We start from the raw sequence: 20,527 nt of genomic DNA on the forward strand, positions 1-20,527 counted from the left end.
ATTTGTTACCGAATTCGATGTTATTGCGCCATAAACGACGTTTGATGCTGTACTGTGATCAAAGCAAACATCATAAAAACGATTCTTCGGGTCATTAACGACTTCCCGCAAACGAAATAGCTGTACGTTGAAATTTATAACGTCTCTTAAACTGACAAACTTTAGCGAGATGTGACCATAAAATGAGATTTTGCTTAGACGCCTAGTATTCCTGGGAAGACTAAGTCGGTTAGTCAAAAAAAACCGGCCAAGTGCGAGTCGGGCTCGCGCACAAAGGGTTCCGTAGCAGCAAATATAATAAATTACAGTTAAATCAACCTATCTCAAAAACTATAAGAGATACTTTGATCAAACCAAAAATCGTTGAAAGAGTTAATTAGCATGCATCACCTCTATTTTTTTTAGAATTTTATACCCCGTAGTTATAAAAATAGAGGGGGGGGGACATACTTTTTACGACTTTGAGAGCTGATATCTCAAAAACCGTTCACTTTAAGAAAAATGTTTTTTAGAAAACTTTATATCATTTTAAAAGACCTTTCCATTGATACCCCACACGGGTATGTACATCGAAAAAAAAAATTTCATCCCTCAGTTACATGTATGGGGGGCCCCACCCCCAATTCTTTTTTTTACTATTTAGTGTCATATTTTTGTAGCGGTTCATACAACACATATTCCCATCAAATTTCATCACTGTAGTACTTATAGTTTCCGAGTAAATCGGCTGTGACAGACGGACAGACGGACAGACGGACAGACGGACATGACGAAACTATAAGGGTTCCGTTTTTGCCATTTTGGCTACGGAACCCTAAAAAGCTATCCTGGGTAGGAGATAAGTAGTTATTATGACTGCCACTAACTTTTTGGTATAAAAGTGGATATTTTATTACAAATTATACTCTTACAAAAACAAGTCTCATTCCATATCTATATTATGTTCAAACTTACAATCTTTATCTTTGAGATAAATCGTTGGAGATTTAATTATCTAGTCTATCACACAGTTATGTGTTTAACTTTTACTAACCATTTATTTTAATATGCTTATTTTATAAAATATTAATACTTAAAATGACAAAATGAGAAAACTACACACCAACACACAAAAGAGAGACTTTGTTATAAAGACTGTATTGTAATGTTGTTTTAATTGTCTTCAACAACAATAATTATTTAATCTATTTTTTTGTAATGTCCGTTTTGATAAATATTACGTTGAAGTATACTTACTTAGAATTATTTTGGTACAACCGTTCCCTATAGGTACTTACTGTGCTGTCTAATGAACTTCCGAGCCAATAGATGGCGATAGCTGTGAAAATATTCTTAGCATCATTTTATTGATGTTAATGCAATGCAAAATAAGAAGAATTTTCACTTATAAATATCATTACAATTTCAGGAAATTTCTATTTATACTTACTTACCTCAATTAAATAGATCCATAAAGAGAACGAGGTATTAAACAGTTCCTGGAAAACACTCAAAGCGAATCAGAGAAGAAGCTTTTCGTTATGGAAATTCAAACGATCTTTGATAGCAGTGTTTCTATATAAATGTACAATGTATTTAGTATTTAAGACGATACACAAAAAAAAATCCACTGCTTGGCGGGCGGAGTCTAATAGCTCGCTATCGCGAACGCGGGTGTGCGCGAAGTCATTCTTGCATACTCGCCGCGCTGCCGCTGGCCGACTCGGGACAAACATGTATGGAGTCGTCATACAGTTATAATATTCGTATTGTAACTGTATGTTTAAAAAGGGTCGTATTATAATATACATATATTTAATTGTTGATTTATTGGTTTTATTTTCTTGCTTATAAACACAAAATTATCTTCTTTTTAACAACTACTTAGACATTATTAATAATTATTAATTATTATTATTTCGTAATGTTTACTTTATTACAAAATAATACAGGTTATAAATAATCTTTAAAATAACAAAAAATATTGTTACTCTGAAAAAATGAAATGGTACCTAATTACGCGGACTACTGAATTGATTTAGATAGAATTTGATGCTGACGTAGATATTACATCATGCCCAGAAATGAAAGGTACTATTTCTGAAAGAAGTTATAAACCCTAATTCTTCTCAGTCAAAGTCAAGAGTGGAAGATATCGCTAATACAGTAAAACTGATGCGAAACTTTGGATGTTAATTTGTATATTTTTTTGTTAGTTGTTACTTAATCACGTCAAGACTACATTACCAATTTTGATAAAATATAGCTAATTGCCTGGATTTACACATAGGATACTTTTTATCCGAACTGAACACTTCTGTGGGATAAAACAGGATTCACGATATAACCTAATTCCACGCGGGCAAAGCCGCGGTCGGAATGATATTTTTTTAAATAAAAAAATTGTTTAAAAAAAAACACAAAATATATTGACGCATGTATTTATTTTTTGCACTCTATTATAATTGTAATTATTCATTACAAATAATCAAAATAAAATAGCCAGAACAAAGTTAGGCCCTGGTAGGATAGGTAATAATAATGTATTATAAACATTAAATTAAGTTTACTTTCTAACAACAAAAATACATAATATTAGCTAATGTGAAAACGAATCAACCAATCATCCCACAACAATGAAATGTGCACACAAATATTCATCCAAATCGGTTCATGTGATTAGGAGGAGTGACTGCAGCGCCATCCTCCGGGCCCAATTGTGTTTCCAGATCACCCAGGAACTCAATTTAATATACTTACACAAAATTTTTCGAAATGAAAACTCACATTACTATGTAAATATGAATATAAACCGGTTTTAGTACTAAGCAATTTCCCGCACAGGTGTAGTAAGTATTAATGAAATAAATATCAACATCAAATTCTTTATACAACATACTTATCTACCACCTACTAAGAAATTCTTGAAATTTTTTCGTATTTTTTTAAAATATAATACTACTCCAACGAGCTCCTGTTCCATAATTCCATATTACGTCCACCATACTTCCACTAAGTTCACCATGATTTTTTATTTCTTTGCACTTTGTTGCTTTTTGCTAAAAATGGAATCATGCGATAAAACCAGTAGAGCGTTGATAACATACATTTTTGACTGAATAAAGGTACTTACGAAGGAGTGGGTTCACATTGTGAACAATCAGTGGGTTTATTTTCCTTCTGGATTCCGGATTTCTGAAAAGATTATTTATGCTATAAATGAAAAAATCTTACACATTCGTTATGTACTTAAAACAGGGGTACATATCAAACATCGTCTATAATACAATTATCATCAAATTTAAAATAAAACCAACTTACTTCATTAATTTGTTCCAATTGTAAGCATTCTTTTTCCTCCAACCTTTATGTTTCTTCTTCTTATTTTCTTTATTGTCCCCATTTGTCTTATCGTGTTGTCACCCTTTTTTACGATTGCGCAAGCGACACAAGTTCCCCGTGTGACGGCCGTAGCGGGAATGACTCGTGCAGCGATCGGGGTAGGAAGGTACAGGGCGGCTCTCGCTATATTGGCTGGTCAGGCGCTAATTTCAAGTATTTCTTGTTTATTTCAAAACCATCGCATATTTCAAAATTCTAACACGGTAGACGTATAGGTTGTATATTTTATAGTTAATATCCAAAAAGTCGTAACTTTACGTTTGTTATTTTGAAGATGCCAGAGATTAAAAAAAAATAACAATGAGAACTTTGTATTTTTTTTCTATCGAGAAAATATCATGGAATCATGTTTCTAAAACGGTAGACGTATTGTGTTACTATTGAACTTTCTTGTCAAGAATTTTCATCACGACAACTTTAATAATATAAAAATTACGAAGGTTTAAAAAGGGCCGTAAATGTTAGAAAAATTAATTCATCACCTTAAAAGACCTAGTGAACTGATTGGATGACTTCCTACCCATGGAAAAGATCTTTATGTTTTAAAAGTAGATTACAGTTTTTGAACGACGATCCCAAATTAAAGTCGCATGCTCTCTATATTATGTACTAGCTTCCACCCACGACTTTGTACGTGCATCTCCGTTTTTCACCGTTCCCGCAACAATTTCGGGAAATCCTTTCTTAGCGGATGCCTACGTCCTAACATCTAGCTGCATGCCAAATTTCAGCCCGATACGTCCAGTGGTTTGGGCTCTGCGTTGATAGATAACTATATCAGTCACCTTTGAGTTTTATATATATAGATTATGCTTTCCCATCATCTGAGACTCTATCAGCCACAATGCTCAAGAAACTGAACCGATAAAACACACAATTGGATGCACAAACTACCTAATTTCGGTTCGCTAGTGAACAAGCGATTAAAATAAACAAAAGCAATCGAAGTCTCGATTTGATCGGGCTACAGAACATCTGAATTTAGGAACGACGTCTGGCGTGTACCGAACAGGTATCATGTGACAGTTCTGAAATCGACTGCATAACTTTGCAGCGAGGGCAGGGATGGATTCCGTATAGTAGAGGGTTTAAATTGTATTAACGGTTTTAAGGAATTTGAAACCATTAAGGAGTTTAATGCTTTTTGTTTTCGGGTGTTTTGAAATATGTAATCACTATTACATATTAAGTTTAGGTATAAATATTACTGTTAAAATTGTTTGAGTAGGTAATATTTTCGGAAATAAACACAAGGTTGATTTTATTATTTTCTCCTTGTTAAACTTAATTATTAATATCATTATCCTATAATTCTCTTTTCCAAGCAGGTAATTCATTAAATTTTAAAACGATAGCACAATGTATAGAACGTATTGGTAGAGACGGAATTAGTTCAATGTTTAGCCTGTGTGAATGAACTGCATGTAAATGCAATGTAAATCACGTTGTAACTGCACAAAGTAACTCGAACGAGTGTCACCTTGTGTGGTGTGTGGAATTACACTTCCCCGAGTTGTAGACAGAGACGGAATGATTGTCTGGAAAATTCTAATCATTTTTAAGACTTACGTCTGTTGGAAACTTAAATATTTATTTTTAGAAAAAGAATTCCTCTTATATTCCCAATCTACAATAATCAGCGAACAAAACATGAGTCAAAAATAACTCTTGACCTTAAATAAGTTAGTATCTTTATTTGATTTTTTCATACAAGACCCCATACACACTCTATTACCTGAATACTGAATGTGCCAAATGCTTCGTCCAACATATCGGTTGTGCGTCAAACTAGAAGTTAGAACGCTTGTACGCTATAGTCTCCAGTCTACATACTCGGCACCTTCTCGGCACTCAGCCGTTTCGATTTGAACTGTTAAATACAACTTATGTACAGTTTGAACTTCCATAACTGAAACGTTAACTGTATAGAGCTTGAAAATTGTATGTCCGAGTCGAAGTGGGAATACTTAATTTGCTAATTTGTTTGATGTACTATGTATCTAGTCAGAGGATGCTTTGCGCTGTTTGATATTTACAAAGTGTATGTACGTCCCTTCTCTAAAATATTAGCTGAGATGGTAAGCGTATATTATCATTGTTTGGGAGTTTTGAGAATTGCTTGTTTCACTCTATTTGCCTATTGTTTATATCTATAAACTAGAGTTTGTTCAAGTTTACATTAGTTAGGTAAAGACGTGTAAATCTTAGTTAAGTCTATATAATGTTATTAAATAAACGTATTCGTTGATTACCTAGTGGCTAACAAAATTTAAGTTCTTTTTTTAAATCGTACGTAGCTGTCAAGTACATTTTCATCAGACATAGTAGCTCTATATTTTTTTTCTTGACATTTCTATATAAATAGGAGACCTATTTCTAAACGATAGATACCACGAGGTTCCATTAGGACGACGGGGAATGGGGCGCGGGTGTGGGGAGGATCTACAAACAATCCTCGCGGATATTGAACGGCTATGCGTTCGGAAACGCTGTGCACCGCCGCCGGCTGCGTGCAATGGAACGGGCACGTCTCATTGCGCGGGAACGTGTGAACTTAGAGTATATAATATATATATACTATTGTAATATATACTCTAAGCGTGTGAAGATATGAAATAGTTCACAGATTATACAGATCTGGATTTGAATATGTCACAGAAGTTTTTTAATTGTCTATGTCAGATGTCATGATTTATTATTATTTGATTATTATGATGACTCATTTATTAAAAAAAGATTATTCATAAAAAAAATTGTATTCTAAATTTAATCATATTACAAATATCAATTGAATAAATTAATTGTTCAGTAGTAAATCATAATATTATCTAGATTAAAATTTTATCGATTTAATTAGGTAACTCTATTATTAAGATGATATTTGCATGCAAATTCGATATCGATTCAGATTAAATTAAGTCTCACCGACTTTCAAAATATCACTAATGACATGACATAACTCTTTTTATACACATCCGTTAATAGCTTAGAATCCATCCTTATTTCAAACATCAAACGCGACTCGTTTAATTAAAATGAAAAAAAGTTATAGCGGATATAAAAATTCATATCATGCCATTCTATACTTTGTTAAAGGTAGGTACATGTAAAGGTACTTAGTGATAGTGAGTAGGGAGTTAGGGACTAGGGTGCTATATGCATTATTACACACACATAACCATAGGTGGGGAGAAGGCCATCTGTTGCGGTCAAGAGTGCTCCTTGTGAAGTGGGATGAACCTCCATCCTTCATGGACCCAATAAAACTTCACTATGAAGCTTTTACTTGCCGCTTTTTATATTGCTTTATTATAAATTAATAAAATATAAGGCTTTAATTTTCATGGAAAAGTTATTACGTATTTAACAATTCCAATTGTATAAATAAATTAGCCCTCAATATTTATTTTCATATAGAACAACCCTAAAAATAAATCACTCACAATAAACTAGCCAAAAATAAGAAACAATAAAACTTTTACTTTAATAGTTTCAACGTTCTCTTTCGTATAATACACAAGATTTATTTAATACGACCGCCATTAAAAGTCTTTAAATGTTATTTGTAGCTCAAAAGTAGCAGTGGCTTGATTTTTAAAGATTAGTGTGTCCCCTGTGCAAATGTTACTGCGTCCAGACGACAGACATAGCATGAAGCATCTTGGCATACCTCCAGGTTTATAGCTTTCAACCCTCTTCTATGGCATACTGTACTTAAACTAACAAGCATTACGAATTTCCTCAAGGGCCATACTTAACGATATTCGATTTTCTATTGACGGATTCGTTATTTGAAATTAATACCGCGAAACGTTTGTAAACTCTGTTGTCTTTGATTGTTTCGTGATCTGTGCCTGTTGAAATATATCAAAAATAATGAAATCTTCTATTGTGTATTGAGTAGCAAATATGGTACTTAAACAGTTAATTATGTGTATTGAGAGCGTAGGCGAATTTCCAATACTATAAATAAATAGAACTGTTGAATTCATTCGGAAACAGTTAAATAAGACCGTTACCGACTGATTGACAGATCACTGACACACAAACTGATGGTTCGGTATTTGAAATTTAGAAAGAAAATTCTAAAAAGCTAAATGTTTCGTTCATTTATTTTGTAGAATTAATGGCAGAGCACATTTCGGTATGAATTTGGTATTTTTTAAAAGTTAGACAATAAGTTATGATAGTTCATTATTCTGTGTTCATTATGTAAAGTATAAGGTTTATTAGACAATGAGTGATGTGAGTTGATTATGCAAAATTTAGGGTTTTAAAAAAGGATCAAACCAATTTGTAAAATGCATGCATTAAATGAAAACTATTGCGATATGGAAAATTTGATTTTCCAACTATTCATTATAATCGTATTAAATTTTGTATTAGGTAAGTCGTAGATATATTTTAAGTATCATTAATTACATGTTAAAATAACATTTATTACTATTAATTCAACATTAAACCCATCCCAATTTAAATCGTGTCAATTCAATGAATCAACATTACAAAAAAATAACCAACCAATTGTTACGTAAACATTTCAATTGTATCAGACCCTTAGCCTATTCATAAACATTTCCCCTCATTGCGCAGTAACACATTCATTGTATTATAAATAATTAATAATTTGTATAATTGAGATAATTACGCGAGCGTTGGTAGCAATTAGCGTCAGGGAAGGCGTCGGAGGGTGCTTCTCTTGAGAGGACCTGGCGAGGCTCCAATGCTCTCTTTAACACGAGAAAATTCACCAGTTCACCGCCATTTTTACTGTGACTTTTTAAGATAAAGTCTTAGAACGCCGTGAGAACGGTGCTAGTCGGTTTAACGATTGTTATTTTTGTTGCAGACGAGGAGCTCTCGGCTGCCGCTTGAAAATTTTATGAATGTGAATAGTATTTATTATGGATGTCAAGGTGTCGATTTTGTGTTTTCAGGATTTAAATTGTTCAAGAATAATGTTCATATAAAATCGTATTTAAGATTTCAGATTATTTTTTAAGCGGCTTTCCCCTGGATCCGCACGGTATCTACACGGTAGCTTATCGTTGTATCTTTTTTCCTTTTTTATTTAATTAATTTTTATTTCTTTCTTAAAATTCAAATAATTCATTCAAAAGAATAGACTATTATGTGTAGGTACATAATTCAGTTATTGGTTCGTAAATTTAAGTACCTACAATTAAATTTGAATTTAGACGATTTTTATATGGTATCTAAGCACACCGCTCGTTAATTATTTGTTTAATATTTGACAAAACTCTCTTCTAACAAATTCCTAAAGTTAAAATTCAAGTATCAACCAGCGAATAATATTATTGAATTCAATTTCTTGAGTTTTAAGATTTATTTTATGAGAGAGAAAATTCTTTTATTTCGTTTTACGTCACGTCGAGACAAAGCTACCGATATTGCCGTATCGTTAGGGTCTAGTGGAAAAACGCTCATTATTTTAAATACATTACTATTATAAATAAAATAGCATTAAACAACTCTCAATTAACTATAATTATTCCTTTTGATTTTGAATAAGCTATTGTCAGAGTTCATATTGGAAAGTCGTGAATAGTTTGGGCGGCCGGTCACTCTGGAGGCACGCCAAATCCAATAGAGGATTAGGCGTACAATAAATATTTAGCAATATTATATACAGTACATCTATTTAACACATGTATGGGAATAATAAAAAATCGAGATGTCTGGTTATCGACAAAGGAGGTTGTAGTGTAAGTACAAGGTTTACCGTAGATAATATTATATTCAGATAGTTTTATCAAGAATGTGTCCATGCTGCATTCGATCACAGAACACATCTAAGGGCGTGTCCACATGTACACGGCACGGCGCCGTCAACGCGCAACGATGCGATGTCGCGGCGCAGTGTGTTGCCGCGTCGTAGAAATTAACGTTGCCGTATCGTACAAATTCACGTCACTATGCCGCAACGTTACAGGGCACGGCAGCCTTGGCAGAGAAGTGGCAGTCTGTAGCACAGTGTGATCAGAATAACCAGAATTCTGCGATTTTAGCAGAATATGAACCCTGATTTAGGGCTTAGCATAATGCGCCGCACAATAGATAAAGTTGACAATTTTTAGCAGAATCTTAATAATCTTAACATAATTCAACATTTATTGTAAGTTAACTAGGTTTCATTGAAATAGTTGTGCTAGAAATATAGAAAAATCTATCATTTCCATTTTATGTAACGTTTTTGTTGGTGTGTTTGCCTTGGCCACCCTTCAGCAGAGCAGAAATTCAGGATTTTTTTAAATGTTTAGCTTATTTTAGCAGATTAACCAAGCAACTAGCAGAATTTCTGCGGGGGTCATATTCTGCTAAAATCGCAGAATTTTGTTAAATCTGATCACACTGTGCTACAGACTGCCACTTCTCTGCCAAGGCTGCCGTGCCCTGTAACGTTGCGGCATAGTGATGTGAATTTTTACGATACGGCAACGTTAATTTCTACGACGCGGCAACGCACCGCGCCGCGACATTGCATCGTTGCGCGTTGACGGCGCCGTGCCGTGTACATGTGGACACGCCCTAAGATGTATTAATCCGTCATTTTTTTTTGTGTGGTGTTTCTCAATGTTAGCCAGAAGGGCTTCTACATTTTAACGCGGACGCGGGGGTGAACTGAAGGTTCACCCTGGTAGCGACATGAGCAAGGGCGTCCCCCCTTGACGGGATCTCGAACCTCGGCTTGGGCTGTCGCTTGAGTATAACAGTCATAGTCCAATTAAAATATACGCATTAAATGTACCCATAGATATTGCATGACCTTAAACTTATTAAGCTAAACTATGTTCCTTGCATATAAGCAATTCGTATGTCTCATATTTTCATCAATTATTTCTCCTTTTTTTCAGCTAGCTGTAATCCGACCATCTCTCTACAAATACGTGTAGCACTTTCAGTTATTAGTTTATGATTTTCTTTTATTTTTTAGACCTATACATCTTATCACATGATCTCAGCCTATGGTCAGACCTGAGTGCGTGCAGGAGCTTACTTAATAGTCTTTGATTTTCATAGTCTATAGTTTAAATATATGGTTTATCAATGCAGACTTCTTATCACACGCCCAGCTCTCAGCCTAAGGTCAGCGTTGAGTGCGTGCAGCGGTGAAGTAGGTTCGAGTGTTTGGCGCCCATCCAACCCTTGCCACATTTACAGTTTAATATCGATTTGACTCAGTGAGGCTTTGGCTGGATATGACATAGGTATTGCTTGTATGGAGGTTTTATGGAACAGTTGGTTAAGATATAAATATACATAGTACATACATACATACAAATTAATCCTTTAGGAGCTTTTTTTCAGGCATTTTAGAATAGCATGAAATGTTTCTTCTAAATGTATAATGCCATACAGAATTAAATAATATAGGGCAGTTAAAGTGATTAACATATAAGGTTAAAAGTCTATATCGAGTATAAGGTTAAAAGTCTATATAGAGTAGGTACTGCAGACAGATCACCTTTCCCGAGAACTTAAAGCTGGTGAAACAGAGTAGAAACGCACCAGAGGGATTCAGGCTTCATTTTATTAAGTTCAATAGTTAATCATTTAATAGATCAAAGAAATGCAATGCCTGTATGAAATTTAGTTTTTCATGAAACCTCTTGTCATAATATATTTATTTATTACTTTTTAATAAAACTATTCATGGAACCTTGTTACTATCGTGTACCAAGCGAAATCCTGTATAGTTGAATAAGCGGCTTTATCACTTAGAAGTGATATCTTCCAGACAACCAAAATATAATAATTTTCCTATTTACTTCATTTTATATCAAGCAACAATCTCCTTAAAAATAAAACTTCTTTGAATATTCGTTCCAGAATCGGTAAATCGGTACCACAGACCACCTTTTATGCAAAAAAGTCCCTAAGGATGCAACCAGCATTGTGTTTTACATACCAAATGTCGCATAAAGTTTAACGTCTAAAAACATTTAAAGTTTTTTAAATTGTACGTTCAAAATTGAGTATTTTTTGTAATTTTCAAGTAAAAGTTATACCTAATTGATAAATAGTTTTAATTTCCTTTTTGTTAGTTTCTAGAAAGCTCACATTTTAACTAGGAAGGTACATTCAAAACAAACACAAATCCACAGATCCATCATTTTTATTAAAAAAGTTCTAATTTTATTACGACAAATAAACTTTTTGTTTGAAATAAAACTTCCTTTTATACATTTTATAAGTATGTAGGTGTCTGCAAAAATATTTCTATAATACAATATCTCATATATGCAGTAAAAGTATCAGACGTCCAATGTTTCCTTGCAATTGAATTAATACCTCTAGACAGAAAACAAATCACTGTTATTGAACCGGTAACTTATTCAATGTATTTGTAAGCGATGTTTTTGGTTCCCCGCCTCTGCACACCTGTCTGAAAGTAGCTTGTTTACGACTTATTCTTCAAAGCGGGCTTTTTGTACGTCAATAAAGGGAAAAATCTCAGCTGAGCCGCCTTTTGATATAAAGTCAATAACATGTGATTATTATTACACATTTATTGAACGTAGCACAGCGAAACTTAATTACAAATGATATAAAGTTCGCAACCCTTTGTAGCACACGTGTTCAAAATTTTAATAAAGTTTAAGTACCCTGTACGTAACACTATTTCACTCTAATATATTGAAGGCTCGTTAGAAATTCCAATATTCGCTCGAGTATTTAATAGCCGCGATAGACATTAAAGGTACCTACGTAGGAGCGACGCGCTATGTATGTAACGTAGACATGGAGCGTATTCTGTGTGCTTGCCTCTCTACAGGCTCCAACTTGAGTGGCCAACTTTGTCGGCCAACGTTCAAACTTCATTTTTCATTTAATTTTATCCGAAACGAGTGCAGTTTACAATATTTTCAACGCTCGCAAGTTCCGACTCGGGTTCTAGTTATAAATTTCGTAGTTAGCGACGGCTGTTACTTACCTGAGCCCCCTTAGAAACCACCCTGCTTAATATCATTAGCTCACTCCGTGCTTTAAATTTTAAGTGCATTAGGTTCATTATTTGCGGGGTTTAAAATGGAACATCGACAGAGGCGCTTAACGGTTGTCAGCGTGAGCGCACGCCTCGGGCTCGGTGGTGGCGTGCGTGCAGTCGAATGTGGAAAAGAAAGGCTGTTTAGCTCCGGCTGAGGCTCGTTCCGGCAGACGATAAGGACTGATCTGCGGAAGACAGTTGCATCGTGCAGCAGACACGATCGATACTGCACCGGGGAGGCCCCCGCCGCCCACCCCCCACCGGCGGCTGAAACTTTTGCGATAAGTACGAACTAGCGCGTACCGTACGCAACGCAATATTGTTAGCCGGCTTCGAGAAATAGCGGATATTAACAGTATAGAGAATATCGTACTTTTTGCACAATTAATGCTGGTTTTACTTATTATAATAGAATATATAGAGGTGTGTAATGGTTATTTTATGCAAAATACAAAGAAGATACGTTTTTAATGCTGAAAGTTGAGAACATGCGCTTGGCGTTAATGTTTTTTATTTGAAACATAATAATAAAAAATATATAACCTTCATTTGCTTGCGGTTAAGCGTTTTATTATTCAAATAATGTTGTTATTTTATATACTTTGGCAATTTGTCGTAATGAGAAATTAATTAACATATTTTTTACTGGCTACTATGTTACTATGTAATATCTATATGTTACTTTAACAATTAGTACGTATAGGAGGAAGATTTATTTAAAAACAAGAAACATTCAAGTTATTACGATTGAAATATAAAATTGAATTATTACTACCACGTCTCCTTCATTTACAACTGATAATATATGCAGTTGTTTATACTATGAAAAATCTGATAGACAATCCATCAATATTAAAATAGCCGTCCTTTATTCCATACAACATTAAAAATACAACGTAACACACTGCCTTATCCGATATAATATTTACCCTCAACTTCGCTTTAGTACAAACCGAAGGCATCACTTGCTCTGAATCAGTTTATGCGGAAAGCGAGCGCTTTTAGGTAATACTTTGGTGTGAACGGCTACTCTGAGAGTAAATAAGAGTATTGAGCTATAGAGATATACAGAATCGTACGTCCCTTTGAGTATTTTAGCTTTGCAAGAAAGCGGCAAAGGGATTAAACTGCAGTTCGTTTCATGGTCAGCTCTATAGTTGATTATGTGAGCACGTCGCAATAATTATTAATAATGTCTTATTATGAATGTTTATTATATTCTAAGATTGGTTAATTTGGTAATTGCTGGAAATTAGAAAACGGAAATTATTTAAATTTAATTGTACAAGAAACATCATTTATACATATAACAATAGCATAGATAGATTGATAAAAAATACACCACTCGCACAGAATTTAAACCTAGTTTTACATGCATCATATTCAAAGCTACAAGTAAGGTACTAGTAAGGTTTTCCTAATTTATATTAACTAGCTATCCGCCTGAAGCTTCATTCTAAACGGTTCACTTTATAAAGTGACACCCATGGCACACAATTTTTTTAATTCTTATTTTAGTATGTCATATTTCAATAAATACAGTTAGATCTAAAAACAACAACAATACAATTGTAACGATTCATTCAAAACTAATCTTCAATAGACACAACAAAAGCTCTACGCATAATATACTAGGTACATACAGATAGAAAATGTTCACCGGATCGATAACGAGAGAACGAGCATACTAAAGAATAGAAAAGACGTAAGAATTCTTATTTATAAGTTTGCCTACACAACAATAAAAATGCATTTATCTCGGCCCGTGTAGGAGTCTAAAAGAGAACCTTATTTCTTCGTACAACTCTAAAAATATGCGCTTCGAGAAAAATCTATTTCTGAAATACAATTTTCTGCATCTTAAACGTAATGTCGTGTAACACATAGATCGAAGCACAAAGTTATTCCACCCAATGCAGATCGCGAACTCGTTGTAATAGCGAAACACATTTTGTGGTCTCTTCATGTCGCTAAGTTTATTTACGTATATTTTCGTTTAGGACAAAAGCTGAACGAAAACTAAGGCACGTTAAAACGTTTTAAAGTGCAGCATTATCGTGTAAAGAGCGGTGTAATTGCGCCCATCTGATGTTACTACAAATATTGTTTTCTGAAGTCCTGGCTTTCCCAGCCACTGCGGCTTTTATTGTAGCTGTAATGCGTTCGTGTAATCTTGCCGAATTATGTTAATGCATCCAAATTACTGTTAGCGAGACTCTTCCTGTGTTGTGAGATAGAGCTGATTTTTGAATTCTATATGAGGTTTCACTGTAAATAAATCCATACTAATGTTATAAATGCGAAAGTAACTCTGTCTGTCTGTCTGTTACTCAATCACGCCTAAACTAATGAACCAATTTTCATAAAATATGGTATGGAGATATTTTGATACCCGAGAAAGGACATAGGCTACTTTTTATCCCGGGAAAATGACGCAATCCCGGAAATCCCACGGGAACGGGAACTATGCGGGTTTTACTTTGACTGCGCGGGCGAAGCCGCGGGCGGAAACCTAGTAACCAGTAAATGTATGACAATGCATCTTTGTGTTAATAAGTAGAGTCAACCTGAAAAGTGTATAAATGTAAATTTTAAGTTTGAAAAATCAGATGTTTTGCGCGAAGTGACAGTAGTACCCACCTCAACGCTTCGCTTATGAGGCGTGCAATGAGCTAACAATTTGCGACATTTATTTTTTCACAACTAGATAAGTCTTTGTGGCTTTTTTTCCATCAGTATGATGAACTAGTTAATATATTTGCATACCAAATTTCAAGCAAAAAGGAACCAGCAGATTTTTGCTTGAAAAAGCTTTTACCTTCACATCCACGCCGACTTGACTTTATACGTGTAACATTAGTAGCATTCAGTTAAAGGAATTCTATAAAACAATACTGTTAACATTTTACACTCTAGTTGTATAGAAAGAAAAAAGGGAATTCCCAACAGCTGGCCGTTATGTGTGAGGCGTGGTTCATACCAAGAAACTTAGTCTGCGACCACAACTTTCAACTTTCTTCGCAACTGCAACGAAATACATCGCTTATCCGCCCGCCCCTAAATACTTTATTAGTTTCATATTCCCAACTCTGTATTGAAAGTTTTAAGTAATTACTATGCAGGGAATATTTGCGATTTACGATGTTTGATGGTTTAAGCGAATTATAGTAGGTAATAAATTATAATAACGATTATTGTTTTGCAAATTGCATCGAAATATTAAGGGGTTTGGTGTCTCTCTAGGACCGATTTTTGATATCAAATTATAAGTAATTGCAGTTTTTGGAACAATTGAAGCATACGTTGGAGCATATTCTCCTTCTATTAATTACTATAATATTATGTATTCTAATAAAAGTTTTTTCTTGAGTAACAGATCTCATAAACATTCACGTCAATAATATAACATGAACACCGATAGTGATAGGTAGGTATATAATATTTTTTTTACTATTTACAAGTAATAATTCGACCTCAATAATTTGATTTTATAATTAGCCTAAACCAAAATAAAACACATATATCTAAATAATAATTACTTATTAACATAATATCATTGATGATAATCTCTTATTCTATTCTTCTTTCTAATACAAACCAAATAATGTGTTGTTTCTATCCTTAAACGACTGATGTTTGCTTCATTCTTTTAGTATAATTGTTTACCTTCATTAGAATTTGCATGATACCCGGAATATCCCGTGGGTGTTTTAACGTCCTACGCTTGTAATAAAAGGTTTTTCTGCAACTATCTTATATATAAATAAAAAGGATATTTGAATTTCTTATCTACGCTTTTCAGTTCCTTACAATATGTACACAATGTATGCAAAGAAAATCACGACGTTAAATTATGGAATGTATCTTGAATGTAAATTCAACACGTCTTTAAATTCTGTGTGAATATCATTTTTTTTTATAAAAAAGTGTATCAGAGAAACGCAATGGTATGGAAGGTATAAAATACGGAACACAATTTTCAGGCAAAATTGTTAATAATCTTTAATTATTATTTTAATCGTACATCATTCTCTACATCTTCAGAAAAACAAAAGTGCCCACAAACTATTACAATTATTGTGTTTTAAAAGACGATTAGTATTGTGTTTGGTTGTTCTAAGCAAAGTATACTAACTTGTATCTATATGCATTAATTAAAGTGAACAAAACATTTTTCTTGTCTTATTCCAGTTCCTATAACTTTTATAAAATAAATTCCTGTAACTTAACGTTATAAGGAAGGGCCTTATGTTAATTCCTCTCGAAGCGTCGCCGTGATTGCATTGACGAGATGTTAATAAATGGGATGCTTACCTTATAATTGGGAAAAACTGTCGCGTAGTCTTCTCAGTTACAGTCTACAGATGAGAATAAATCTTTATGTAGAGGATCGCTTGTGTATTCCGATCACGCCGCGCCCTGTGAATGTAACACGCTACACGGTCATGCTGCTTGACATGCGGAGATGTCATGCCGGCATGATCGTCTGTCGTTGAGGAATACGCCATTTTGGAAATGCATGTCATGCGGCATGATCGTCTTGATAATTTCTATAGAATAGAGCACGGCCCATTTATTATCCGTGGAGATGGTTCCTACTTTATAATTAATGATATCGGTGGACGATTTTAATTATAGACTGTTTACGTTTGGTAGGCTGATAAGAAATTGAGATTAAGGACGAGAATATGGAAAATTGTATTTTTCAGTCATCCAGGAAAATTCCATCATAGCAAAATATTAAATAATTGTCAGCCATACACTTGAAGGTACTTAACAATTATGTTTAAAAATACATGAACACATTTTTAACACTTGACATCTAAGTAAAGTTGTCTTTACTAATTAACTCTACTCTTTATATAGAGTTTGAAATAAAGGGTAGCGTTTTACATAATATTATAATTTATGATTGTTTTTTTCCAGGAGTTATTATAGCATGGATAGGCGAACTAAATAAAGGTATAAGTATTCTTAATCTTAAGTTTAAGAAAAATACGGCGTATAAAAATAAGCGAACAGCAAATGTTTTCAATTAATATTACTTGAAACCTTGAAATAAATGAGAGCGAGAAAGTAAGTTAAGAATACAATATTTAGTAGAAAATTTCCAAGAATTTATGCCTGTTATTTGAAAGTACCGAAGTATTATGTAAATAGAAATGAAAAGTTAAAATAATTTCATACAAAAAATACCCATAATATTTTGTAACTGAAACAATTTTGCACGTCAAGGAAAATATCTCGTCAAGACGTATTAATCGTAACTTTCCCATTAATAAGATTCCATTACGGAAAGCTCATATCACCATATAAATAATATTCAATAAAGCATACACGTGTAAACGTGACATGAGTCGTGACCAACTAGATAAAACTTCCGAGCTCCGGACAAGCCAACAAAATTGTAAGTCCGAAAATCTTTTTAATCTCCCCGTAATGAGTTCGACTTTGAAAGAGCCGATATTGCAACGACTTTCCGACAGTTAGCTGTTGACTGGCTATAATTAAGAAAGGGAATCAATTCTGTAATGGGCATGGAGACGGAGAAGGTGGTTATGGAAAATTATACGCTTTTCATTTATGAATGTTGAAGTTATGCACAATTTTGAAATGTTATTTTACGTAGTCTTATTGTGTTTGTGCCTTAGATCATTTAATAATTGTATTTGTGACTTCATTAGTGATTAACATATTGTGTAGTAACTCATAACAGTTACCAATTATGATATACGTGACATTCACAAAAACATCTTACTTAATTGCCTCCATTTTCTTTACATTTCTAGGTTCAATAAATGACTAAAAAATGAAAGAATGTTAATTATTCAATATCCATAATAGTAACGTTTAAAAATATTTAACTACAACAACATTTTTAATATTTCCTCTATAAATAGAACTGAAAAAACGTTCAGTAAAAGAACGAGCAAACTAATATCGCTAGCAAGATTGGGAAAATTCGTGTAAATTGCAACAAGCGATGGGAACGCAAAGTTTTTCCGGGTGGCAACATTAAGCTATTCTGTATGACTTTAACGCGCTCCAGTCCATTTATTGCTTTACAAACCGAGGACGCAATTTATATTCTGTCCAGACTAGTGTTTAAAAAATTATTTTTCAAGCGGTAGATGTATTTGCACCCTTTACATTCTATTATGTCTGTGCCCTTGGTAATTGTTTCATAAATGATCGTTGGAAACAAAAATAACAGTAATATATTTATTATCTGTGATAATAATATTTATATATAAATTTCCTGGAAAATTCCACACGTTTCCATGTCTTATCTGTCGATCATTTACTTCAATTCTTTCGAATGTTATTTTTAATTTCTAATCAATCTAAATGAGAATCTATGTAAATAATGATCATCCTCTGTTGTATCTGTTCATATAGTTACTCAAAGTAGAAATACAAATATTTAAATTAAATAAATCGCTATAAATGCACTGCAATGCGTGTGGTATTGCCCGTAATAAGAATTTGCGAATTCATTCACGTCTTGCCAGTACTGTTCGGAATATTTAAACTATCTCTGCGATTATCTTGGTATTCATTTATTAATCTATGAATAAATGATTGAATTTTTATTTAGTTTTATATTTAAAAACTGAAAACAATGCAATATTTGTATCTTTGTATATTGTTCAATATTGAATTTAACGTCAACCATGTTCCAGTTCATTCTTCTATAAAAAAAGCGGAAGCAAGTTCCATGTTCAAAAAAACGCGCGAAAGAAAATTTTACTCATCGCAAGAACTGTCACTCTGGCCATAATCATTATTCATGTGATGCTATCGAAATTAATGTATAATGGAGCATAATAAATCGACATAGCGTTATCACGTGCTAGATAGCTTTAAGGGGATGATTTTGTATTCCATACACACACGACATACTTCGTGAAAATGAAGCGTGGCGTGCTTGCATAGCCATCTTAGAAAATGTACTTAAATATTACAAGTCTCTAGAAAATTTGAACGTTATAAAGAAGCTATTTTTGCAACGTTCTTTTAATTAAAAATTAAATAAGTAGAGCGTGTTATTCGTCAAACTATATAATATTAAAAGTAGAATTGAAATGTCTGTCTGTTTTATTTTTTACATGATATTATTACTTATAAACGTAATATTACTATAATGTAGGTACCTACAAACCATAAAGGTTTAATGCAATAAAAAAAAAGAACTAGAAATAATTAAATATCGTATCGAATTCGAAAAACTTATATAGATTATGTAAAATTATAATATTAAACATTTATTATTCAACATCAATCTGTAAGCCTTATTTTAAAGACTTGGGCTATCGGGATGAGGAGCTTTTTATTACAGCACTTTTCTAAGAAACTCATGTGTAAAGACGCGAGGAGTTGCTAGTTTTTAATAAATTTCGATGCGCATACTTTTACCGATGGTAACTTTGTTAAAAATTCTTTCAGCATCTTTGATTACTCCTCTTTCAAAGGTACTCCGTCCTTAGCGTGGTTTATTTTTGCCGGCGAAGTTTCTGTTTACTATGCATAGTTTCATACGTATGCATAGTGCCTACGGTATGTTCGTTTTACTTCCATATTTATGGCACGCAAAATAAAATGCTGCCGTCGCTCCTTGATAAAAATGCAAACCGTAGCCGGAGGCTTCTCGATTACGCCCACTGAATATGGGTATCATACGGAGACAAGATTATGCAAAGTCGAAAAGGAGCTTTAAAATTAGGAGCGTTTGATTGAAGGGTCAATCACCCGTTCGTAGTAAGAGCAAGGAGCGAGTAGCTCTCACCTGACCGTGGCACAGGTAAACAGTGTAACGTGCGGCCCACGTGGGGCGGTCGGCCGGCGTGCTTACTACCTCTGACTACACCAGCTGACTTATTGATGTATTACATGACGCCGGGTTCATTTCAATTGCGTATTTAATGTTTTTTATCCAGTTTTATTTTATCAAATTTACAGTGAAGCGCAGTTGCCGATGTGGGCGGGCTCCAGACAGTATTGATTTTGTTTGCTTGTTTCTCTCTATTGGGCATTAGTTGTACGCGGGTGAAAGGGAGGGCGCTAGTGGTAGGAGGTCGGTTTCTAGCGTAGAGTTTCTGCGTAGCGGGGTGCTCGGCGGCGAAAGGGCGTAAGTGA

At 33.9% G+C, this 20,527-nt stretch overlaps 2 long non-coding RNA genes across 2 annotated transcripts in view; both read right to left on the reverse strand.

Moving 5' to 3' along the window:
• LOC149903248 (uncharacterized) overlaps positions 1–20,527 on the reverse strand; it is a 309,864-nt gene that overhangs the window by 14,406 nt on the left and 274,931 nt on the right. The window lies entirely within an intron of this gene.
• LOC149903251 (uncharacterized) lies at positions 2,404–3,842 on the reverse strand. Its single transcript, XR_016457392.1, has 3 exons — positions 3,301–3,842; positions 3,113–3,174; positions 2,404–3,038 (listed from the first exon to the last, which is right to left on the reverse strand). It is a non-coding gene; the product is annotated as an uncharacterized LOC149903251 (long non-coding RNA).

Source organism: Colias eurytheme, chromosome 13, assembly GCF_061535395.1.
Source record: "Colias eurytheme isolate Ceu_HAF_F1 chromosome 13, ilColEury1 Martin Lab GWU primary, whole genome shotgun sequence".
Lineage (NCBI taxonomy): Eukaryota > Metazoa > Arthropoda > Insecta > Lepidoptera > Pieridae > Colias > Colias eurytheme.